The sequence below is a fragment of the Peromyscus leucopus genome, chromosome 15, assembly GCF_004664715.2.
Source record: "Peromyscus leucopus breed LL Stock chromosome 15, UCI_PerLeu_2.1, whole genome shotgun sequence".
NCBI classification, from domain to species: Eukaryota; Metazoa; Chordata; class Mammalia; order Rodentia; family Cricetidae; genus Peromyscus; species Peromyscus leucopus.
In genome coordinates this window covers 4,865,700-4,883,963 of record NC_051076.1, presented here as the reverse complement: position 1 = coordinate 4,883,963, position 18,264 = coordinate 4,865,700, and the positions used below count along the sequence as shown (strand labels likewise).

At 47.9% G+C, this 18,264-nt stretch overlaps 1 long non-coding RNA gene across 2 annotated transcripts; it reads right to left on the bottom strand.

Annotated features, from left to right (window-relative positions):
- Nucleotides 1–395: 395 nt before the first annotated feature.
- Nucleotides 396–8,041, bottom strand: LOC119089132. 2 transcript variants are annotated; one of them, XR_005092965.1, is made up of 3 exons: nt 6,958–8,041; nt 5,722–6,690; nt 396–5,362 (listed from the first exon to the last, which is right to left on the bottom strand). It is a non-coding gene; the product is annotated as an uncharacterized LOC119089132 (long non-coding RNA). The 2 variants fall into 2 exon arrangements; XR_005092964.1 differs by having other exon boundaries at nt 5,722–8,041.
- Between the last annotated feature and the right edge of the window lie 10,223 nt (nt 8,042–18,264).

Below are 18,264 nucleotides of genomic sequence, written 5' to 3'. Positions count from 1 at the left end.
TTGGTGCAGAGGATCAAACCCAGGTCCTCCACAAGAGCATTAATGCTTTTAACTACTGGGTCATCTCTTTGGCCCCACAAACTTTCTTTTTTCACAGTATTTCACTTGTTCCCCCCAAAATGGTAGGAAAATAGAATTAGCACTCACCCTGAAAAGACAGTTATTAATTTTTTATTTGTATAATGCTTATTTTGGAAAAAGAAAGACATAAACAAAGCCCTCAAACCTTGTACCATAGGACACACAGACCGAATGAGAAGCCTGAAAGGTAAGGTGAGGGAAAGAGAAGGTAATGGTTGTAGATGTCAAGGGTAATGGGAGTCATGATTAAATTGCACAGTAAATTTAGTGTTGGTGTCATGTAAACTCTTTTCTGAGGAGACATGGTTTAAAAAAAAAAAAGGCATATTTACCCTAGATAGAGCACCAGTGACTGAAATCCAGAAATGATTCCACCCAGGTACAGCCTGGTGACCCGGGAGTTTAACTGTTGGTACTTACAGAAGCATGGGCAACTTATGGGCAGTGAGACCACTCAAGAAAACAATGCTGCCCCTCTCCAGCATCTGTTACCTGTCTATACATTCTTGAGGAGGGGTGGGACCCCATGACCCCCTAGCTCTAGCAACCATTAAGTATCTCTAAATTTTTGATGGAAAGTGGATGCACCCAGATGTGTGTGGTTTCTGTCAGTCTAGATCATCGCAGGCACTGACAGTTCAGGGGAGTGGTGGGCACGACATGCTAGAAGACGGTGTTCCACAGCAGCTGGGTTTCTGGTGGTGTGCCCCTGTTAACTGTTCCAGGCAGGAGTGGGGAACAAGGCAGGTGAGGGGTGCTAGACAAACTTGTCAAAGGTTTTTTTTTTTCTTTTTTCTTTTTTGCTTGCTACCGAGATGAAAATGATGGATAGCATTCTTAAATGCATAGATTCTCCAGACACTTGCTGGTTCTTCCGTGTGTGTTATCCTCTCTGTCAGCTCTTTAGCATTGTGATAAGATGCTGGAGAGAATCAGCCTAGAATGGGGAAAGATTTAATTTGGCTTCAGAGGCTTCTCTCCATTGCCGCTTGGCTTCATTGTTCTGCAGCTTGTAATGAGGAGAACATCATGGCGAGGAGGGTGTGGTGGGGCAAAGTCACTTACTTACTTTAGAGGAGCTGGGAAATGGAGAGACAGAAAGCCAGGCCTGGCCTCTGGTTACCTGAATTTCTGCTATTAGCCCTCCGCTACCCCTTGAGAAGTTCTGGTATCTCTCAGCAGGCCAGAGGCTGAGGTCCCACCCTATGCACCACTGACTCTGGGTCACTCTAGATCCAAAGCCAGCATGAAGTGAGGGGATGGAGCAATGGTCCCAGTGCCAAGTCTGGAACAGAGAGCCGAGGCCTGACTTCCAGCTCCTCTGTTTACAAGCCTTGTGACTTCAGGCCGGTCCCTCACCCTCTGTCACCTATAAACCTGAAATGTCAATTGCATCTGCTAATGGCCGGGAGCATTAAATTATGCTATAGACACACTCAGCGTCTGGCTCTTCACAAGCCCTTGACATTGTTGTCGTTATTCCTACTTGACAGATAAGGAAATTGGGTCTCAGAGAGGTTAAGTGGCTGGCCCAGAGTCGGGTGGCCAGGTCAAATTGGCACCAGATCTAATCTGCCCCCTCTTAACCACTCACATGCTGACTCAGGAGCTTTGGGCTGCTGCAGGAAACCACTGGGTGAAGTCTACACCAGTGAGCACTTCTCACCTGCGGAATCCCTTGGCAGGGACTCCTCCCAGATCTTTAGCTTGTCCTTTGAGGTGACACCCACTTTCAACATTATAATGAGGCAACTGTACTAGTCATCCCATGTATTTGCTCACCTATGGGCTTACTACAGTAGTTCTTAGCCACCTGTCTTTCTCAGATATAATTGAACAGAGCCAATATTGAAGTTACTTTCTGCCAAAGGTCTTCTTTGGTGTTGCTTCCCTACAGGGAAGTGCATTCCCTACATGCACTTCTAGCCTATTTCCCTTATCTCAGTGTCCATCTAGTGCAATTCCCCTACTTCCCACCAGGTGTCCCACCCTTGCCTGGGAAAGGCAGACTTGGAGAAGGGGGAGGTAGGATAGATGGAAGGGGGAGGGGCATGGGGAGGTGAAGAAACTTTCAGATGCGGCTTCTTATCTCTAGACAAAAGGAACTGTTTGCCTTGTTCTTTGATGCAGAGTCGAATCTCTCCAGAAAGCCTAGAGAAGTCACCACAATTCAGGAAGCTTCTATTTTTGTTAAGGAATTGCTGTATGTCTGACCAGTCCCTTTCATCTCTGAGCTAGAAACTGCAATCTACAGTCACAGCATTCTTCTTCGGAGCCCTCATGGCCTCCCCTCCTTCCTTAGACTCTCCTTCTTTCAGGGTCTGATTAAAAAAAAGACAAGAAGTCCTGGCCCCACCTGCCCTCAATATTCTTTGAATCAGGGACTAGTGTGTGACAGTGGCACTAACTAGCGTTCCTGCAGACATTAACCTAATTCATCCTCATTTTTCATGTTAGCATGGCAGAAATACTTCCCCATTCTGAAGCAAGACTGTCACACGCCTCTCCTGCAGGCAGCAAAGGGCAAATTTAGACAAGCAGGAAAAACTGTAGCGGCTGGAACATTTGCAGTTCTAAAATGCCTGCTCCCCCCGGGCAGGTGGCCCCTACCTGTCATTAGCCTGCCTTCCTCTCTTCCTTTGTTTTAGAAGACCCTGCACACCTTGGAGAGGCTTGGTCAAGAGGAAAGCCCCGTGGTCTTTCACTCAAGCATTACCATCTGTCCCAGGGCTCTCTGGAGCCCCTCTAGCCTCATAGTGGACACTGGGCACCTCCCATGGTTTAAACTACATGGCTGTGGTCTTACAAGCTGGCAGGTTGCTTCTCACCTGGAGATCTGCTGAGGATATGGTGGCTTATGGTCATTTAATGTAAGCTTCAGAAATGGCAGCATGGGCTGTTTCCTACATTGAAGGCCTTAATGTCCAGAACACAGTGCTAAGGGAGTCCCTAGATTCTGTGTCCTGCACCTCATTATACATACAGCTTTTAATATTCGGAGACTTTTTGCCAATACACATTTTCATGTGTACTGGGAACCCAGAGCCCAGACACAATGTATTATTGATAGGATTGTAATTTACTCCTCTTGGGTTGTATCTATAGTGTATACCATTAGCACAAAATATTAAATTACCAGTGGTTGTATATATTTGTCTACTCAGGTTTGGCTCAATGATATTTGCTTTTCTCTTCAATAAAAGACTATGAATACAGAAAGCGGGTAATATTGTTTTTTTGTTACTGTTGCAAGGGTGTTTTTGATTAAACTATTTCCTCAACACTATGTTTGTGCTGAGCCATACTTTGCAGCCAGGACAGGAGACATAGAAGACTGGAGGCCTGGAGGGGAAGATGGATGGGCAGTTCTCTCCAGCTCTCGCTTCACACACTTCCCTGACAGGCTACTCTAGGCCGAGCACAAGGACTTTTGCTTCTGTGTGAGGGACCAGCAATCTCAGCTGCCAGAGGGAGGACATGGGCTGTTCAGACCTCATTGCCAGACATGCAGAGGCCCAGTCTCAGCTGAAAATGTGGAGCTGGTCTGGAGTGGGACTCCACTCCAGGGTGTGGAGACAGAGCCCTTGGTTACAGCTTCATGTCCTAGAATGCTCTGCAGTCTCCTCTTCTGTAATCATAACTAGCCACTTTGGTTCTTGTCCCTCGTGAGCTGGGTTACACAGAGACACGCAAGTGTGTTTCCTTCTCTAGAAAAGAACAAGGTTATGGGGTTCAAGCAACCCCACCCATGGAAATATCATATTATGTCTGCCTGGTGCTTTCTTTTAGCCTTTGGATTTCTTGCTGAGACTGGAACAGAAGGCATTTGTCAGTTCACTAGCTCAATACCCAGACCACTGTGGTTTCCCCAGTCAGATCCACTACATTATTTTTATGAGTAAACAGGTTTCTTTTAAAAATACCTATGGCTTTGTCTCCTCACCCCTTTGTGGGGCTCAGTATACTGTTGGTGATGGGCTGAGTTTGACATCATAATAATTTGAAGCAAGAGGGTAAGACATTTAAGATAAACGCTGTTTCCTCTGGTTCAGTGAGGAACTCTTTGGGGCAGATGGGCTGGGGAGGTAAAGAGGCCACTGGAGGCACTCAGGACACAGGGTCTAGGATACCAAAGCAGCCTTTACACTTAGTTCCTGAGAAAAACGGCAGCTGTGGGTTCTGTTGAGCCTGGCCACAGAGGGCATCTTCCAGAGGTGAAAACTGGGTTTCCTTTGGTGGGTTTTGTTTAGTGTCTGCCTTTTTAGCCGGGTGGCTCCTCAAGCAGATCCCTCCATCGAAGAAGGGGCAATTCCATAAAGAACTTCTCTGGGCAGGTCCTTTATACTAAGTGAATTTCCTTTGGACTTATGCCCTACCCCAAACCTACATCTTCTTCCCTGAAGGAGAGATGCAGTGTTTAAAACAAGAAACAAAACTAAGCAAAGTAATGGTCACTTAGGGTGTGCAGTCAATGAAATCGGTGCCAAATCTATCAAAGCAAATCATAAACCCTGACAGCCAAGAAGTATTTGTCCCCATCACACCCCAGATTTCCATACAGCCTCATGTTTTAAGCACATGTTCTGGTGCAGAGGGACCCATGGAAAGGCAATTACACTTGGTGAGTGATTAAAGTCGGATCTGGCAGCTTTATGTGTCAAATATGTTTAAATGCATTAACCTTTACAGAATTTACACTGCGTGCTGAGTTATATCCTGTACAGTGTCAGAAAGATCTAAACCTGCCTTCATTTAAGTCTTATTTACATTTATTTTATTATAATATAAATAGACTTAAATAATCTTAATGGGGATTTCCTCCCCAATTCTGCAGGTCTTGTTAGCACTGTGGGGAGTCTGAAGGCAATAGGATCCCTGGCTGGTTGCAAATGATGTCCCAGCTACCTCCCTGGGGTCCCTGGGGAGAGAGGGAGCCAGGGAGCCAGGAGGACATCCTTGAGCTCCTGTGGTATTTAACCCCCAGGGGAGCAGGCTCTGGAGACTGACAGCACAGGGTACATTCGGGAAGGCTCCTCAGCAGACAGGCAACTTTTAACTTTTGTAAGTTGCAGAAAACACACATTTCTGAAGCATCAGTTTTAGGAAGAAAGGCCACACCGCTCTCATTGGCAGTGCTTTCTTGTCTGCTGCTGTCGTCTCTCCGCAGGCTGCAGACACCTTCGGTGACTGCATTTTTTGAAGAATGCCTCTGTTGTTGTGGCGCCCTGCTTTGGTTCACCGCTGGCAGCTCCATGCCTCCTGAGCTTCACTCCACTGAAATCTGGTTGGCATAAGACAGACTCCGGTGGAATGAAGGACAAGAGGACCCATGGATTGTCTGGGGCTGTTTGTCTACCAAGCCTCCTCTTGTAGTGCTGTGTGTGACCTGGATGAGACCTTCAGGCTCCTGCATCCACATTCTTAGAGGACAGTGAGGACCTGGATATCCAAATCCCTCCCAAGCATCCTTGCTCCACCCCAGAGCTAGATCGTGGTGGGTGGTACAGCCAGTGCTGTGGGGACATCCTCTCTGTATACCTAGTTAGGATGCTGGCTGTCCTCTTCAATGTGTGTACCATACCAGAGCTGGGTGTTTGGTGATATCTAGAGAAGGCAGATGCTCACTCTGCCATTGCTTACCAAATGGTGGAATGCAGGAGCACAGGTCTTCTTCTGAAAAAGCCGCTGTGTGAGGGCATGAACAGCCTAGTTTGGGCCTGTGTGCTAGTGTGAAATCAAGATAAGCTGAGGAGGAGCTGAGGAAGGACAAGGACTCTGCTGGAGCAGGCCTGTTTATGGGGGCGGGTGGATGGTGGAAAGAAGAATTCTTGGTCCTCTTCCCACAGACTTGTCTGGGAAAGCCAGCCTCCGATGGCCATATGTCTTTCCCCAGTTCTGCATAGAATCAGTGAATGACTTCGCCAGGGAGCCTAGGGTAGGGGTCAGGAGAGGGAGGCCCTGTAGAACCTGTGGACTTTCTGTCCCTGCCCAAAAGAAAATGCCCACCAAGCAGGAACTTTGCAGGGACTGCATTGGCCTTGTCCTTGCTGTGTTCAGACTCGTCTGCTGCTCAGCATAAACCTCATAAAAGCCTGCTCTAAGCAGAGACATGCAGACTGGGTGGGTAGGGTTGAACTGCCTTGTTTGGAATACTTTCTTGTTCCTGGGCTTGTTCTGACCTGACAAGAGGCTCCACCTCTCCCATCCAGCCCCCAGGGCATCAGGCTTCTGAGAAAGGCTCTTACACAAAAGCAGGGGTTTCTAGCTATGGTTAGGGGAGAATCCCACTTTCCTAGATCCAAAGGAAATCATCTTCCTCAGGGTGTACACAGGGCTCATTAGAAAGTAGGGCTCTGTGTGCTAAAGGCAAGAGGTTCAGGGGATCTTCTGCTCAGCCTTCCAGTGAATACTTACTTTTCAATAGTAAGAAGTATGCTTTGTTTGTGAATTATCCAGACCACTGAAGCCCCCACACCACCTTTGACCTACTTTCTAATCAAAGAGGAGAAAGACACCAGTCTTTTGGCTTTGACTAAGGAAGGTAGGAGACTGTGAGAGATGTTCTGGGATAGAAGGAGTCTTGGCTTCTGTTCGGATTTCAGCTCAGTTCTGAAAGCAAAGGGGTCACTATCAGTTCTCTACCCAGACCTTCCTTAAGACAGCCCACCAGATTCCTCAAGTCCACAGCTGGACTCATCCTCATTTGAGATCCTGATCTCTGGTGCTTTCCAGGGAAGAAAAGGCTTGATAATGATGACAGGCCGGGCTGGAGAGATGGCTCAGCCGTTAAAGGCTAGGCTCACAACCAAAAATATAAGATAATGGTGACAGGCCATATGAACAGGGTCAGGGTGGAGGTCCTCAGGAAAGGCTTACCATTCCCTCATCATGCCCCTCTGGTCCTGTAGACCTGCAGCTGCGGTAAGAAGAGTTGGTCTAGAACCTGGATCCTGAGACCTGATCCACCCTGAGCAACAAGCATCTAGTATTCAAGTTCTCCCACTCAGTAGGCCTCTACAAATGTAATCCCCCAGTGACCACTGTCTTGGCCAGTTGCAGTACTGGGTTGAGTCAGAGACCCAACAAGACTCATGTTGGGCTATAGAGTGAGTTTTAGCCAGTGACTGCTCTTCAGCTGCCTTCAGAACTGTCCCATAAAGGTCTTAAAGAAGCACCTTGGACTTGAGAACCACAGAAGGGAAGCAGTTCTTGCATTTACTGTGAGAGCTGCTCTTAGCACCCCAGGACTAGGCAGTCAAACACATTCCTCTAGCCAATCCCCAGGAAGCCAGACAGAGCTGCCACGCTGCTGTTCAGCTGCCTGGAACCAGCTTCCATTATCACCAAGATTTACCACCCAGCAGCTCAGAAGTCCTCAGGAAGACAAAGAAGGAAGTTAATGATTGACTCCCAATGAAGACTGCCGTTTCCACTCTTCCCTTCTTACTCTAAGATCCCCAGGATCTAGCCACTCACCCGGCAAATCCAGAGATTTCAGACTCACCTGAGTACATAGGAGTACCTATACCTTCGGACATCGGGCTCAGCTTTGCCTTTGATGCAAAATAATACATCGTTTTCTGTCTTAAGAGAGAACCAAGCTGAAAGATTGTTGAAGAATCCTGGGTTAGGGGGAAAAAAAAGAAATTTTAAGTCTTGGGAAAGTCTTTTGCCCTCAAGAATTGAGGCTGGGAGAAGAAAGCAGCACATGCTCTACAGGGTGCCCAGCTCAGCAGCCTGAGCAGAGCAGAAGTTGCTCCTGGAGAAAGGGACACGTGAAAGACAATAGGAAAGTAGGAGAAAGTGGAGGCGAGGGGGCTAAAGGAAGCTGGGAAGGAGAGGGGGTGGAGAGCCGAACAGAGCTTGGCCACAGACAATAAAAGAAACTGGTTTTTCCAAGGCAGGGGTGAGGAGGCGGCACCAGCCTCACTATTTATGCACCCCTCAGCTAAGCGTCTTGTTACCTGCTGAGCCCAGCCAATGGAGCGAGGACCCGACTGCTTGCTCCGCCTCCCAGAACCACACCTGGGGCAGGGGAGGGCATGCTTGTTGAGGCCTTTCGGCAGACTAACCTTATTCTCTCATTGTTCTGTAAACACCAGAAAAGGCAGACGGAGGTCTCTGTCTGCCCAGAGAGGGCTTGTACGTTATCTCAGTCCTGGGCTGAGAGCTCTGCCCCTACCCTCCAGATTAGAGGGAAAGATCTTACCTTGAGTCATGGAGGCTGTGCATGTGTGTGTGTCCACTTGTCTACCCCCATACAGGGCTGAGTAGGGAGCAGGACTCAAAGTCCTTTTGCACCCTTAGCAGAGTTCCTGGCCACCCACCTATGCGGTGCTGCAGGACGGGATCTGAGGGTCAGAGAGCTCTTGTGTCCTTGTGGCTTGTCCCCCAGCCTGCTTCCTTCCTTTCCTTAGTGGGAGAGCCTCTGTGCTGTGTGAGAGGGAACTGGGAAGACCCGAGGAACTGGGGGAAAACCCAGCAAACCATTAAGAGGATTCGGAAGCCATTGTCGGTTCTATCTCCCCACCTTGTTTCACTTCCACTCACCCATACCACCCCTTCTCTCTACTCCCTCCTCCTTCCCTCCCTCACCACCTCTCCTGCTCTCTTCTCTCCAGTTTTCCTGGAGGCCAAGGGATATGGAAGTCTCTTTAAATGAATCCTAGAAGCCACATGTCTTCTGTTTGTTCTCAAGGCAGACCCTTGCTGGGCAAAAGCAGACTTGCTCTCTCAGGAGAGTAAGGAAATGCAGAATACAGTATGCAGAGCATGATGGCCCTGCCCTGTTCCAGAGCCCCTCACAGAACCTGCTCCAAATCTCCTTTGCCATCTGCTAACCCCAACTTCTTACAGCTGGAAAAGAGGCTGGTAAGGCCCATGAGGCACACTACTATAGCCAGTGTTGTCAGGATGCATGCCTACCAGGTCTGCCTTGCTTCACTGACCCATGTGAGGCTTCCCAGAATATACCTCACTGCCTTTTTTGGCAGTCCTTGCAGGTTGTGTATGGGATCTGAACCTCTCCTCTCTACTCCTTCCCACCCAGGCCTTTCTTTTCCCATTTCATTCACTCACTATGGCTTCATTCCATAAGTGGGTATTCTGCATCCTCTTGAGTTTTTCTTCTAGGCTCTCCCAACTAGATACACCCTCACGAACAGTCACAGAGACAGAGCACTAGAGTATCCACTAAAGGGAACAACCAGCTTCCATCTCTGAGGGCTGGCGAAGGATTCACAGAGAAGGTTCCTCTGAGCTGAATCTGAGAGCAGACAGAAGAGGGCAGGAGGTGTTTAAATTAAACCTCTGAGGTAGGAGACCTCCCAAGGGTCTAGAGCCCCTCTGAGGTATGGAGAGGCAGCAATGGGACAAGCCCATGGAGGAACACAGCCCCCTGGGCGGGGCCTGTGGGTGTTTTCTCTGGGAGGTAGAGTATACCAAATTTTGAAGCAGGGAATGAATGGCCAGAGCTGTTTCTTAGGCTCAGATGTAATGTGACTGGCCCCAGAAAATGGGGAAAGAGATACTAAGACAAAAACCAAACACAAACCCTGCTGGTCTCACAGCTTTCCTTTCCAGGTGTCATCTTTGACCTCTAAATGTGTTGAGAAAATAAAATAAATCTGCATTTGGCTGGGCTCTTAACTGTTCCTTGTTCTTTTCCTCTACTTCACTCACTACAGTAGGAGGGATGGCCTGTGGACTGGCTGACACTGGTTTGTTCCAGAATCTAGAGGGATGGGAAACACCCAGGGGTAATTCTGCTGGAAGCCACCTGTCTTCCACTCCTCAGCTAACTTTTAGCCCCAGAAGTCCTGAGTGCCTTCCTCCTCTAGTCCAGATCCAGGTTTCTAAGAGGCATTGAATTCCCAGACACTTTAGGCCATGCTAGGTAGGTAGAGAATGGGAAGGAATTTGGGGGGTGAGTGGAAGAGGTCCACCGATTCTCATCTCTACTTCAGTGTTTCCATGGTAACAGTGCTTTGTTCCCTCTTCTTTACCCCAGTCTTGTACTTCACTTTTTTTTTTTTCCATGTGCTTTCTGTCCCTTGGCCCTCATTTCTCTTTTTCCTGAGCACACCCAAGCCAGAGGCCCTCTACAGTTAGAAATCTTTGGTCCCCCATGTGCCTGGTTCCTGGGAACATACCACACTTCTCTGCTGGTTCTTCCAGCTCCATGCCTTGCTCATAGGACAGTCTGTAACAGGTATTTCTGAAGTAGTGAATTCTGGTTATAAGCCCATCTAATTTTGCCACTTCCCTGGTCTGTTTATACCTGGCACCTTGAAGTTCTACTAAATCCATGGGTTTGTGATGTAAAGGAGAGGCTGTTGGGGTTCAAGGAACCCCCACTGTGCCACATTGGGAGGGTAGAGGAGGGTTAGTGTGACATGGTATGTTCTCAGGAAGCTGCTGCAAACAACAGGGCACGCCTCACAGGGCAGGTACTGGGAGACCTGTCTCTCAGATAGCATTTGGGAGCTGAGAGTTTGCAGGTAGGCATGCTCATGCTGCTCCTTCCAACCCTGACTGTGTTCTGTTCTGGGACCCAGAAAGGGAATGTAAAAGTGCAATACTGGGAAGATGCAGGTCAGCTGCATCACACAAAGGCAGAAAGAGAAAATGACAGCCCAAAATGGGGTTTGAGCTTGCACCAAACTTCACAGAACTCAGGATTGCTACATGGCTGTACGAAGGGCAAGGTCTTTCTTTGATTACACTCTTAGAAACATGAGACGGGGCTGGGGTGTGGCTTGGTGATAGAGTGCTTGCCTTATGCACACAAAACCCAAGTTCTGTTCCCAGTACTGTGAAAACAAAGATGAAAGAAAGAAAGAAAAGCAGAAGGGAAGGAAGAAGAAGAAGGGAGGGCTAGGGATGTAGCTCACCTGGTAGACTAACATGTCCAAAGTCTTTAGTTCAAACCAGACGTGCTCACACATGCATGCACACATATATATGAGCATGCACACCACCTCTAGGGATGTGGCTCAGTGTGAAAGAAGGAAGAAAGGAAGGAAGGAAGGAAGGAAGGAAGGAAGGAAGGAAGGAAGGAAAGAAAGAAGGAAGAGGAGACCAAATAATAAAAGTGTTCAACCAGTCAGGGTAGTCTTGGTTCAACTACTTTCAGTTGTGACCGTCACATTTGAAGAGCAGAATCAATCAAACCAGAAAATGAGATCTGAGTGGTGGTAAGGTGAGTGGTCTGGGAACAGGTCACCTTGGGAGGTAGACTAAGAAGCTGGGCACTTAGTCAGCAGGAGTGGTGATTTGGGGGAGAGAGGAGGGTAGAATATGATGGACATACTCATGTCATAACCATGTGCCACATAGAAAAGGTTGTTTTGTCCTCTTGTGTAGCAAAAGGGCAGTTCATCATATGTTACCAGATGCTCAGAGGTAGGTACAGAGGCAACCATAGCAAGAGATGAGTCTGCAGTCCATGCATTTGAGGGCTGACTCTATGGAGCCAGCACAAGGACCAGCAGTGTCATGAGTACCCATCCTGTCCATATGGTCTCCCACTAGGGTTGCAGGACACCTGTCTGAACTCTGGCCAAGGGCCTGCACCTCCTCAACACATCCAACCAGCTCTTCCGTCCTCTGTGAATGAACTTCCCTGCATGACCTTAGCTGCTGAGCCTGTGCAAGACTGTGCAAACAGAAATCGAGATGGGGTGAGACTCCAGTAGTCAAGCCCGCACTGGTTCCAGAGGCCACACCACCACCATTCACTGACCTCTGTGACATCTGAGGGCTAGTGTCACACAGCAGACAACAGTCAGCAGGGCTCTCTTTACTACATGTTGAGATGCTTCTTTGAAAAGAAGGCTCCATACTCCAGGACAGTATGAGGCACAGTCCATGAGAGTGCTAAGGAACATTTGCGAACTAGAGGCAGGAGGTTTGGATGAGGTTCACTAGGGCACCTGCAGTCTCCTTTACTGTTCTGCGCTTCATGCCCCTGCTCTCTCTCCTCCAGCATGCACCAGAGGCCGGGATTCTCAGGAGTGTGGCCTGATGCTTTTCTGCTGTGAGGAGCCCACTGCCATCCTACCCCTCTGCCTCCAGGGTGAGGCTATAGGCCCTCATTTCCTGAGATGGGCTTGTTCCTGAGAGTGCAGGAGGAGGGAGGCAGGCTGGAGCCTGCCCTGTTTACACTTTCCTTTCTGGCCCTTTCCTCACAAACTCTCCTGGCTTTGCAGCTTAGAAGGACCCACTGAGACCACCCACCCCTGTGATGACAGAGAGGAGTGGAGCAGGCCTCAGCACTTCAAGGGAGAGCCAAGTGGGATTACTCTCTTCGGATGCCCTGTGCTTCCCCCACCCCCCATTTACAGTCGAGTGGATTGCTTGCAGGTGTGTTTGCTAGGCAACTGCTCTACCATTGAGCTGCATTCCTAGCCCTCCTTTGTACTTCTCATTTTGAGACAGGGGCAGGCTAAGTTGCCCAGGCCAGCCTTGGACTTACACTTCTCTTGCCTCAGCCTCTCAAGTGTTGGAATTACATATCTGCACCACCACAACGACTCTGTTCTCAACATTTACAAACCCCAACAGTGCACCAATGTCCTTGGTTACCAGCCTTCTGAAGTCAGAGGTTTCCACCTTCATGCAGCATGTTTGGGATTTTGTTTTGAAAATATTACAGGAACACTTAAGGGTGGGGAACATCCTAACAGAGGCTGTTCATGTGCTGAGACACCATGCAGGAGACCAGAAACCTTGGGTTGGATACATTTGCACCTCCAGCCTTGACCCAGGTCTCTCAGGATTTAGAAAATCAGAACATACAAGGAATGAGAGGAAAGGCTAGCATTGTTTATGATTTTAGGGTCACCTAACATTTATTGAGCAACTTCTATGTGCCAGATGCAAAGTGCTGGGAATGGTTGGTGACTAAGTCCCAATCTCTGAGCACGAAGTCTCTACAGAGGACACAGTGAGGAAGGCACCATGGTGACATATACTGCCAAAAATGAGGATGAATCCAGCAGCCCCTCAGTTGCTCCACAAGAACCAAGAGAGGATGATACTGACCTATAGGCAAGTCTTTGGGACATTTTCTTGGTTAATGATTCATGTGAGAGGACCTACCCTATTGTGAGTGTTGCCACCCCAGAGCCGATGTTCTTATATTGTATAAGGAAGTAAGCTGAAAAGGGAGGTGGTGACTCTTTACTCCATCACTCAGGAGGCAGAGGCAGGTAGGTCTCTGAGTTCAAGGCCATCCTGGTCTACAGAGTGAGTTCCAGAACAGCCAGGGCTACACAGTGAAACCCTCTCTTGAAAACCAAAACCAAACCAAACCAAACCAAACCAAACCAAAAACCAAAAACCAAACAAACAAAATACCCCCCCCAAACCAAAACAATGAAAAGGAGTAAGCTGAGCAGCGATGGAGTGTATGCTAGTGCTTATAGGCAGCCCTCCTCTGTGGTCTCTACTTCAGTTCTTGCCTCATGTTCCTGCCCTGACTTCCTTCATGATGGACTGTAAGCAGAAAGATCAAATGGATCCTTTCTGTCCCAAGTTACTTTTTGTCTAGTAGCAGCAACAACAACAAATAGATGAATAAAAATAAAAGGAAGACATGTAGCCTGGAGGGAGATGGGGCATCGCGGGTGTTGGAAGGAGAAAGTGATACAGAGATAATCAATATATGTGGTCTAAATGCACAGAATTTTCAAAGAATAAAAGATATTACTAAAGAAAAAAAGAAAGAAAAAGGGTGTGTGTAGAAGTGCTGAGGAAGGCTGGGCAGGGTGGACCCCAGTATATATAAAAAGATTCATATATAAATATAAAAAGATGTGCTTCCACTTGGGCCTCTGATTACCACCCAGGGGTCAAGAGGGAAGGGAAGGAACTGAGGAGCCCACCCTGCCGGGGTAGAGATCCTCAGCCAGGCTCTCCCTCCCAGGCGTTGCTGCAGGATGGAACTACACAGGTAATCGAGTTTGGCAATCTCTGTTGGCTGCCCTGCTGCGTTCTTCTGTGCGTTTCATGAGACGCCAGTTAAAATTTGCTAAATAAAGAGGGAAGGTTGGCAAGAGAGAGGCAAGTTTTAATGGGGAGAAAATGACCAGTGAGTCTGTAAAGGGAGGCAGGCGGGCTGTAAAGTCATGAGGCTGCTTGGCTCAGCACCTGGGGGCCACTGTGCAGCCTGCACGTGAGAATGTGCTCCTGTGTGCTCACTTGTCTCTGTGAGTGCACCCAGCCAGGATCCAGGTAGCTGACTGAGAGAGGGGAACCTAGGTGGGCAAAATGGAAGAGGTAGAGAAGGGGGATAGACAGAATCCCACGAAGGTTCTACCAAACACTTGTTAAGATGATCCAGGGGGAAAGGAAGCTAAGTTTGGGTCTGCCTTCTCATATCTGCATCCTTTAGACAGAAAAGAAAGAAAGGAAAAAGAAAAGAAGCCAAATCTTCACTGGCGGATTCATCTCAGACTCTGAGCATTGGTTTATGTCTCAGACCATGCTTGTGGCTGCCAGCTCATCCATCTCACCCAAGTCTGGGAGACGCAAGCTTCAGTGCTGAGGTCAGCAGTTCTGAGCAGCAGAGCAATAAACAGTGGGGAGGCCTGTCGCTGCAGCAGAGTACAATGATCCCACAATTTAATAATGGACTGGGTGGACCGCAGGCAAGGAAGGAGAGAGCCAGACTGGCAGAGGAGCATGGAACGCATATGGGGTTTGGGACACTCCATGAGCTGGATTGGGGAAGAGGAGGGTCTTAACTCCAGGGTGTGCTTTCCCAAGCTGGGGTGGGGGTGGGGAGCTTTGAATGTCTGTGGCATCAGCTGAAACTCAGAATGGGGAGAGCTGGGAAAAAAATCTCATCATGTTTAATGAACATCAATGACCTAGGAGTTAGACCTTCTAGGGTCATGAGTAGAGATAGTGAAATTAGACTAGATACCAGGCTCCACTACTTGGTGATGATGCTACATGGTCGTCACAGTCACATGGACGTTGTGGGTTTTGTTTGTTTGTTTTGTTGTTGTTTTGTTTTGAGGCAGTGTTTAGTTGTGTGGCTGGGCTGTCTCCACATTGAAGATTCCCTCTGCCTCAGCCTGCAGAGTGTTGAGATTGTCTGTGTCACCACGTCTGGCATTCTGTGGACTCTTGACATTTGGGTTCCTCACCTGCAAGGAACAATATGCAGAGCTTCACACTTGCTATTAATTTTTATCACGATGTTTCAGATGTAAGAGCTGCTGGGCACCTGGTTTCTGGTCTCTGTGTTGGATCTGAGGACTCAGCTGGCATTCCTGGTTTTCCTCAGCCCCACTCCTGAGATGGATAGCAGCTGGCTACTTTGTGCTTATAAGACCCAATTACTAGCATGTAAGGAAACAGTTTGTGGCTTAAACCTGGCCCTGATGGGACCTGTTATGCCAGCCGTAAAACAGAGTCTGTTGTTAAGCATTTGCTAACACATCTTCCCCTCCTTTGCCTTTGGGCATGTTGTGTGAGGTACCCAGGCCTCCGCCATCGCCATCACAAGCTCTTCTCCTCTCCTCTGCTTACTTAGTGCACTGAAGCAGGGATTGCTGAGGGCCCTGGAAGGCCTCTGGGGACTGGTCTCACACCCTAAGGCTCTCATGGCTGCCTCTGATCCCAAGAGATACAGGTTGTGTAGCTTTCTATTCTACTCTTGCTTATGCTCTGCATCCAGGGTTTTCTTCAGCCAGGACACATCTTGGGTACAGTAGTTTCTGTCCTTGGTCTCGGCCAGTTTTCTCACCGTGGAACTTCTTTCCTGTGTGTGGGCAAGTGGGTCACTCTCTCCCTGCCCTGCCACTGAGCAGAGCTGTCTTAGAGGCTGGAGTGGTGTCCCCTGACTGGCTTGGGGGCTCTCTGACAATCCTGTGCCGGGGTCTCCTCTTTCCTCCTCCCGAAATTCTCATGGGATGGAGTTTTTATAGAGAAACAAATGGAATTTACTTTGCTTGTGTGGGTGATGGAACTAGGATGTGTTCGTCTCCACTTGAGGACATTTTCTAGTTTCTTAGGCCCAGGCTTCCCTATCCTCATTCCTGGCCACCCCTCCTCCAAGAACGCTGTACTAGGCCCTGCCCAATGTCGAGTTAATGCCTGTTTGATGAATTAACTCAGACTTCCCTTCCTTGTAGCCACATATTTTGTCAGAAAAATGTGACAGGGATTAAGGAGGAATTAGAGTGTGATATGACTGCTACAAAGTCAACGTGCCTCCAGTAAAGCCCTGAGAGTGTATAGTACAGGCGGGCACAGTGCCCGACTTCTCAGGGTGTTGTCTAGAGGACCACTGAGGTTTCAGCAGAGAGGAGAGAGAGCCCTGCCTTCTTCAATGAACAGTAGAGAATGTCCGCTAACAAGATCTGTAGCGGTGATGGTGTGCACAGAGCACAGCACACCTTCCAGGCTGGAGGAACCTCTCCCAGACTTGACCAGCTTCTTGTACCTCTTGTTTCTATCCATGAACAATCATTTGATGTTTCTCCAATTTGAGGATCACTTCTAACAGTTCTGCTTCTAGTCACCAACTTAACTAAAACACTTAGCTGTTCCTGTCTTACCTCTGTGGTGGCAGGGGAGGAGGAATTACAAAGAATTGAAAATAGTAAGCTTTTAAAAAAAGCTTTTATTTATTCACATATTTATGTATATGAGTGCTCTGTTTTTATGCACACCAGAAGAAAGAATCTGATCCCATTATAGATGGTTGTGAGCCACCAAGTGGTTGTTGGGAATTGAACTCAGGACCTCTAGAAGAACCAACAAGTGCTCTTAACCACTGAGCCATCTCTCCAGAGATAGAAATAGTAAGATTTTTAAATTGAGTCTTTCTCAACAAACACAGTACTTCCTTTCACAGCATGGTACTCCTAGTTTCTGGCCGTGTTTTCGGGTGCAGTGGCCAGGAAGCATGCATTCTCTGCACTGCTATCTGTGGCCATCAAGAGTTCCCTCATACCTTTTTTTTTCTTCCCATGGAAGTTCTGCCAGGACAACATAGATAAATTACAGGTTTCCCTCTGGCCACTGTTTTGAAGAGCTATGGTTCTTCTCTTCTTTTCCAGCTCAGCTCTGATGTATGCAGACTCCCTGTAATTATGGTATAATTGGATTTAACTGTTGAGGTAGAACCAGTTTTCAACACAGTCCCCTCAAATAATTTGTTGCTTGTTAGAAAAAAAGGACACTCTTGGTGGTTCTAGGAGCACACATGTCTGGCCCCTCACTTTTTGTCCCAAGATAGGAGAGTTTCCAGAACAAACACCAGCCAGTTGACAGGGTTGGTTTACTCATAGTGCCCCACACTGGGAAATCCATTCTTCCTATAAAAGGACACGAGACAAGGTTCTCTAGGGTCCCAGTATGAAGTGCCCCAGTTTCTCTCATTCCATAGTCAGGCAGATCATTTACATGTCTCTGGTTCTCAACCTATGGGTCACAACCCCTTTGGGGGGTCGCATATCAGATAGCCTGCATATCAGATATTTACATTATGATTCATAACAGTAGCAAAATTATGGTTACTAAGTAGCAATGAAATAATTTTATGTTTGGGGGTCACCACAACATGAAGGGCTGTATTAAAGGGTTGCAGCGTTAGGAAGGTTGAGAACCACTGGTCTAGAATTTGCAAACAGGGGCGGTGCTCAGCCTGGTTCCGGCTTCATGCTTTTGGCTTCTGTGATGTTTAGAGTTGTGTATGCAGTTCCCAAGTTGGGTCACTTTACACAAAACTTTAGATTTCAGTATTCTCTCAAAAAGTAAAAGTAAAACAAAATGCATCAAATCTAACACTGCAAGGCCCGAGTTCCTTCATTACAGCACTATGCTAAAGTCATTCCTTCAGAGGAGGCAGCTTGTCTTCTGTCTACCTGCGGGTCCTTGTCACCCATTCACTTACATTTCTCGACTCTGAGGGCTTTGAATTTGTATCCTCATCCCCCCCTCATGTCTCAGAAATAAGAACACATCTTTACTGAGTGTAGTGTGACATAGTGCAAAGATGCCATCCTTCACTAGTCACAAACTTTGGGTGAACAACTTAACACTCGGATAACGTTTCCAGATGTAGTGGGTAACGCAGCCCTTTGTCATGGGCTGATGTGAGTCTCACATAGCAAATATTCTATAATTGTTGTTAGTTTTCCATTCTCTTGTTCAGCTCTAAATGAA